Source organism: Sapajus apella, unplaced genomic scaffold (genome assembly GCF_009761245.1).
Source record: "Sapajus apella isolate SASKATOON/1434 unplaced genomic scaffold, GSC_monkey_1.0 scaffold14, whole genome shotgun sequence".
Taxonomy (NCBI): Eukaryota; Metazoa; Chordata; class Mammalia; order Primates; family Cebidae; genus Sapajus; species Sapajus apella.
Genome location: NW_022436954.1, coordinates 35,954,537 through 35,962,690, shown reverse-complemented (window position 1 = coordinate 35,962,690; position 8,154 = coordinate 35,954,537).

Genomic DNA, 8,154 nt, shown 5'->3' with positions numbered 1-8,154 from the left:
TGTATTTTAGTTCCCACATAAGAATTTTTGAGGATAAGGATGCCATGCATTTTTTGGACAAACTCTTATATAAAGATAACTTAAATGCATTTCCTTAGAATTGTCTAATTTTTCAATTGCGGTGTAATTACTCTCTATTTTTTAGAGAAATCTCATTATTTCAACCCATATGTAGAAATAAAATTTTTATCTATTTTAATATGCTGAAAATCTAATTTAAAATTTTCTAAAAATAAATTTAATGTGAAACTAACTCCTTAATTTAGGAGGAATGTTGCATGCCCAAGGCACTAATGTCATAAAATTTACTTGTGTAATCCTTTAAAAACATTAATTTTTGAGTTTTCTTATCATTTCTATTAAAAACAGAACAAAGGGATTTGTTTGAGAGAATTTACGCACAATAGCTACTGTTCAGGTCTATAAGAATATGTCAACTGAGTTTATAACCTCCTTGCATTTATTGGTAGCTTTATAGTGGCAGACATAAAGAAATAGAATGAAGGTTAAATTAGGTACATTCAACATGATAACTGTAATAAATTCTGAAAGACCTTGAAACTTTTCTTAGACACAGAGTGACAAAATTTAATCACTGAAAACCATAAAATATTACTGTCTTGGAATTGGAATCACCTATAACTTTGTGAGATACCATCTCATGCCAGTCAGAATGGCAAATATTAAAAATTCAAGAAACAATAGATGCTGGCAAAGTTGTGGAGAAATAGGAATGCTTTTACACTGTTGGTGGGAATGTAAATTAGGTTCAACCATTGTGAACTAATTCAACAATGTGGCAATTTCTCAAGGATCTAGAACCAGAAATGCCATTTGACCCAGCAATCCCATTATTGGATATATGCCAAAGGAATATAAATCACTCTGTAAAGACACGTGCACACGTATGTTTATTGCAGCACTATTTACAGTAGTAAAGACATGGAACCAACCCAAATAACCATCAATGATAGAAAGTATAAAGAAAATGTGGTACATGTACACCATGAAATACTATGAAGCCATAAAGAAGAATGAAATTGTGTCCTTTGCAGGGATGTGTATGAACCCAGAAGCCAACACCCTCAGCAAACTAACACAGGAACAGAAAACCAAACACTACATGTTCTCACTCATAAGTGGGAGTTGAACAATGAGAACTCATGAACACAGGGAGAGGAACAACACACACTGGGGCCTGTCGGGGGATGGGAGGTAAGGGGAGGGACAGCATCAGGACGAATACATAATGTATGCAGGGCTTAAACCTAGAAGATGGGTTGATAGGTGCAACAGACCACCATGGCACATATATACTTATGTAACAAACCTGCACATGTATCGGTAACTTAAAGTAAAATTTAAAAAGAAAAAAAGAAAGTTAAATCATATCCAGTGATAGAGCAGCAGTCCATTGATTTGGGATTTTTTTTGTTTTTAATGACATGAATTATATTTTTCATCAGAATTGTTAATGATTATTGTAATCTCACCAAGTTATTTGTTTTGGTTCTGAAAAACTGTTGATGATTTAGAGGATGACTTCTTTCATCTTGAGCCACCCACCTCTCTCCCTACCTACCACTATACTTATGGCAATGAAGAAGTAGCCACGTGTACCATAGTAGAGCCAGATTGTATAAAAGTTATTTGGGGTGTGTGTGTGTGTGTGTGTGTGTGTGTGTGTGTGTGTGTTTGGGAGTGAGTGTGAGATAGTTCAATATCTTGATAATAGTAGGCCTACCTAGAATAGAAGCTCCTCAGTATTCCTAGATATGTCCTGAGGGCAGTGTATTGTCAGCATATGAAAAAACTGCCATATGTAAGACCTGCTAGGAATTTCAGAAGACAATGTGTTCTTCTAAAATAGGAGTGCTATTGAAACCTATCCATTCACCTAATAGTGTATTCAGAAAGGTCTTGTCAAGCCTTACTGAGGATGCTAACATTCAGAATTTACATGCTATACCCTGATCTGTACTGATTCTAGTGCCATTCTTTTTAACTGCGAAGGCCCTATAATTTATACAGTAAGTAAAAAGAAAAAAAGTAATGTCAATGAAAATGCATATCTGAATTATAAATTATGGTTGCAGTTTCTGCTAATAGAAACAAAACAGCTGGTAGGACAGTCTTTTGAATCTATGCTTCATTTTTTTTTTTGGTTTCATCTTTCCTATTGCAAAAATAACTTACATTTTCTTATTTATTCTCCCGAAATCCTTTTTAAATAATGGGAAATAAAAATTCCAAAACAACTCTGTTGTTTTATGTAGCACATTGAAGGAAAACCCATCAAGGAGTAGTGTTTCTTGAAAAGCAAGAGAAATAAAGTCAGGCACATGTTCTCTTTCCTCTGTCACTGAACCGGGTATTAAATCTCTGCACAATGTGAATGATTTTGAAAGCATTATTTTCTTTCAAATAATGTAATATAATGTCAGTCTGTCAGTATTAAATACATTATTATTCTATAGTGACAAAATTGGAACAATTGTATTCAGACAGCTTTTAAAAGAAAATTGGGAGGTGATAGAGTCCCTTGAGGTTTTTGACATTAGACTTTGACTGAATTAAATAGATTGTTCTTAAATTTCTTATTGTTTTCAGTTTGATGCAATGACTGTAATTCTCTGCCTTGACTTTTTTAGTCATTAGCAATTGTTTTCTTATTTACTTCTATTTTATATAACAAGAGGCCTTGCTCTAGAAACCCAAACTTATTCTCCATAAGAGCATCTAAACTTTATTCTCCTTCTTTAACCTAAATAAAATAGTATATATTTTAAGGCAGTTTTTTGTTGTCCCTCAGACTTATTTGAAAGTTGGTATTTCTGATAAATTTGAATAATGGACAAATAATGCTAACATAGAATTCCTGAGGATTTGTATTTGTTGGTTAAGAAAAGATTTAGTTGGGAGTCAAGGTAATTATTTTCAAGGCTTAACATGGATTCATGAGAAAGATATACAGAGAAGCCACAAGATACACTCAGGAAAAGCTTCAGTGTTTTCTGCTTGTTTTAGTTTTTTCTAGCTAGGGCTTAGCCTCAAAATTTTCAGTGAAATTTGTGCCTCTGCTAACACTGGACCTTTGAATCTTGATATCACATACTTTCTTTCTTTTTTTTTTTTTTTTTGGCGATGGAGTCTTACTCTGTCACCCAGGCTGGAGTGCAGTTGTGTGATCTCAACTCACTGCAGTCTCCACCTCCCGGATTCAAGCAATTCTCCTGCCTCAGCCTCCTGGGTAGCTGGGATTACAGGCATGCACCACCTCACCCAGCCAAATTTGTATTTTTAGTAGAGACAGGTTTTCACCATGTTGGCCAGGCTGGTCTTGAATACCTGACCTTGTGATTCACCTGCCTCAGCCTCCCAAAGTGCTGGGATTACAGGCATGAGCCACCTTGCCCGGCCAGTATTACCTACTTTTAAAGCCTGGGTAAGCACAAGGAAATGTTGAAGGAAAATTATTTATCTGTAAGGTGTGATCTAAACTGGCTAAACTGTCCTCTAATAGTTTTACTGTTTTCAGCTTCAACTTCACAAGTCCCAATACATAAGAAACAAATGTAGCAAAGAGGTAAGACCAAGAAAAAATATACATGCTAGAGTTTATAATCTCTTTAGTTAACATACTATTGGATTCATTCTCTGGAACCATGGCACAAGAGCAAGAGTGTAAGGATACTTTTGTTCCAGACTCTTGTTCTGGTTTTAGAAAATGAGTCCAATGGTATGTTAACTAAAGAGATTACAGCAAAAGCTTAGACAACCAAAGCAAAAATAAGGAAATGGTACTACATCTATAACCTCTATATCTGTGTTTTCATAACATTATTCATAATCACAAAAAAACTGGACACAACCAAAATATTATTCAGGGGGTGAATGGATAAACTGTGAGACATCTACAGAATGGAATTACTACCTAGCAATAAAAAGGAATAAATTCCTGATACTCACAAATAATATGGATAATTCTCAAATACATTTTGTTAAGTAAAAGTGACACAGGCAAGCTCTAAAACTGGGACTTGGCCTGGGAAGATTCTCAGCTTTTCACAGGAAAGAATTCAAGACTGAGCCAACAAAGCAAAGGGAAAGCAAAGCAAGTTTATTAGAGCAACAAGGTACAGAAAAATGGCTGTTCCTAGACAGAGCTATGCCATAGGTAGAGTGGCACCTGTGGGTTGCTGGCTAGCTATTATAAAGAATGTTATTTAAAAAATATATGTATTTTTAAAAATATAATCTAATATTATAATCTGCCTGATGAAAGTAAACAATTATGTTTAAACTATGATTTTCAAAAATAAAGGCCTAAATGATATGAAATTAAAACTCAAGTTCTGACTTTATAAAATAAATATTACTGAAAAGAGTAAGTGGCTAATAATATGTGGTAAGTTAACTATTAGTAATACAAACATAATTATTAAACAGTTAATAATGACAACATTATATTCTATCTTTACTACATATTTTTAGTCTTTATAAAGTGGCATTTTAAAATACCATAGTAACAACTACAGTTTTCTCACCCTGAACTGATTGAAAAAAGTATGGAGAATCAATACTATTTTCTGTTTTCTTCTAGCATTTATTAGGAAAATAAATTTTCCCGTTCTTAAGCTTTTGAAGTTAGTTTCCAATTATAAAATATCAAACCATGTTCAAAAACAAATGTATAAATTTTCAGCCTTTGGCACAGCGTGGAAAACCCCACAAGTAAGAACAGCAGCAGGTGGCAAGAGGTGGGAAGCTCTGTGGTTACAAATGTTAACGACAGTCTAAAAATACAGAACAGGTTGTGCCCGGATGCAGTACCACTTAGACTAGTCAGGGTATGTTTGCGTTCACATTCTACACATCAGCAAAATTGCTTTTAGTTGAGTTATTGATTTTACCAATAACAACAGTTTGTGGTTGGAAGAGATTGGAACATACTTTTAGTTTTTTTAAAAATGCCATCATAAACCTGTGAGATATCATGGGGGACTTCAGAACCTCCCCACTCTGAAACAGGGTATAATCTGGGTGTTATTCCTGCCTGGGTCCATGTAACCCCACCAAAATCTAAATGCCATTTTGAGATTGTTGCTGTGGAGCAGCCTGTATGGCTCTTCCCCATTCCCCACGGCAATAGTGTAAACATTATAAAACTTTGCTGTTTGCCAGAAATACTGTAAGACTTTACATGATATTTCCTAATCTAAACCACATTTGTTCTCACTGGGAATCTCCTTCTATGAGGCAGATAAGGATCATCAGGAGTACCATTTTACTGCTACACACACACATACACACACACACACACACACACACACACACACACACACACACACACGAGTACATTGTGCCCTCCAAGCTTATATACAAAGTATTTGGGAGTTCCTTCACAAAGCAGGAGTAAGTGAAGGGGCACAGATTACAGGCACATGTGATGATATTAAGAAGTATCAATTGCCAGAATTCCTCCAATGATCTATACTTGACCTAATACAGAAAACTGGTACCAAGGAGTGGGGCTCTAACCCATAGGGATACAAAATTTTCTGCTTTTGTCTGTTCTCACACTGCTGTAAAGAAATACCTGAAACTGGGTACTTTATGAAGAAAAGATGTGTAATTGGCTCATAGTTCTGCAGGCTGTACAGAAAGCTTGGTGCTGGCATCTGCTTGTCTTCTGGGGAAGCCTCAGAAAACTTACGATCACGGCAGAAGGCAAAGGGGAAGCCAGAACTTCACATGTCCGGAGCAGGAGGAGGAGAGAGATGGGGGGGGGGGTGCTACACACTTTTAAGCAACCAGATCTCATGAGAACTCTATCATGAGAACAACACTAGGGGGGTTGTGTTAAATCATGAGAAATTGCCCCCATGATCTAATAACATCTCAACAGGTGGAAATTTGGGTAGGGATGCAGATACAAACCACACCATGTGTGGAATTATGCTCTCAGATAAGCCACTTTTATCAATAGAAAATTTCATAATGCTGAAAAAGTAAAGGTACAAGTTATTTAATCCTAATTATATGTCAAGAATAGGTGATATATCAAAAACATACCTACATAATTTATGCTAGCATCTTCATGGCAACATTTAGTACTAATTAAGGTACAACTCATTTTTAGAGTGTATCTCTGCCAGATAAAATATCAGTATTTTAGAAAAATTAAGCTACTCATTATATTATTGGTATAAAAGCTCTAGAACCTTTATTTTCCTATATATTACATATTTATGGTTCTGACTTGAGATCTTATTACATCTTATGTATGCATCACATCACATCACATCACTGATTCAGTTATAATAATAGCAACTGCATAAAAGATATATTATGTGCTAGGCATCATTTTAGGACCTTACAATTATTTTTTTATTTAATCTTCACACTCAGAATTCTGTAATTTAAGTATTAGTATTGACATTTCAAACGTGAGGAAACTTCCAGGTACTTTAACTAGTGAAACCATTAGTTTTATTCATCTACAAATTCATTTCTCTCTATGAACCAACCACATATGGGATTCTAGAAGCTCAAAAATGAATGAGAATTGGTTTCTGCCTTGAGGGAGCTCATAGTCTCATAGAAAGATACATGTTAGTATGGGATGTACTCTGGATGTGTTACAGAAGCCCAGGAGATGTAGGTAATATTGCCTAAGGGAATTAATAAGGCTTTTAGTGGTAGTAGCCCTACTTTGAAGCATAAAATAAGTTTATAGGACAAAGAGAAGGAAACATGTGGGGAATATGTAGATGGCTGAATTACTTGGCATTTCCAAAGTATAAGGAGACTGTACATGGACTACATCTGATAAGCTTATTAATCTAAGTTAAAATTTTATGGAAAAAAAATCCACTGTAGATATATTTTTTTACTGTGCAGTCTAAAGAAAGCCCTTTGCATCACACCTTTCAATAACAAAGGGAATCTCTATGATTGTTAAGTTCAATTCTTGCCTAACAAATCTGTGAGAGTCCTAGGAGAGAAGCAAGGAAATTAATGGTTGGGGAGGGCATTTGGAATAGCTCAAATCAACAAGTGGATTCACATTCTTGTAATGATAACATTTACATTTTATTTATGACATTGTCAAATAAATATTGAATTTAAACCAAAACGCCTTCACAATTCAAGCAACATCACAAGAGATGGATTATAGGAGCATTCAGTTCAAAACAGTGGACAATGAAGAGTAAATGCCTCTTGAAGTCTGTTTCAGATTTTCCTGTCAAGTCAGGGAGTTTTATCTGTTTTGTTCACTGCTATTTCTCTGTTGTCTAAAAAGAATACCTAGCATGTATTACAATAAACACTTATCAAATTTCTGAATGAATTAGTAAATTAATAGGATTTTTTTTCAGTCTTTCATTTAGTAATTACTCGTTTGGATACTATCCATGTATGCAGACCCAGTGCAAAGGACTGAAGCTGTGTGTGTGAACAAGACAAACGCGAATCTTGCCCTCATGGAGTGGACTTATAAACTGGAGAGGCCATATGTGAAATAATAAGCTAAAATAATAAGCTAATAAATGAATGAAAACATAGTAAGTTCTATTAAAGAAAAGTACATGTTATTAAGAGAACATATAGCAAGGCAAATTAGTATATTTGGGTGAGGCATGTGACTTTGAATGGAATGTTTTTTATGGTGAGGAAGGTTTTTATCTATGAAACAATGTTTATATGTGATTTAGTTGAAGAGGCAAAAAATAAAACATTCAAAGCAAAAAGGTTAGGATGTAGAAAATTCTGTCTAATGGTTGCAAATTAGAGAATACTGCACAAAGATGAAGTTAAAAATGAGGGTACTCATTGTACCTTCAGGAGTCTTAAAACATAATTTCATTAGTTTACACAGCTCTTCATGACTTTCTTTCTTTTGGTATTTTGTCTTGTATTAAAATTTGTAGAGAGCTTTCCTTATGCATCTTGACATACTGTAATTGAATTAGATACACTTTGATTTTGCTAGTTACTCTTAAGGGCTGAGTGTGTATTGTTCACCTTTGTGTCCTGCATAGTCTTGCAGGTAGCAAGTAAACTCAAAAGTAAATCAGAGTCTATAGTTACCTTCTCCATATTTACTTCTATGCATCTTATAGTACTCACAGTATATGAAAAAAAAAAAAA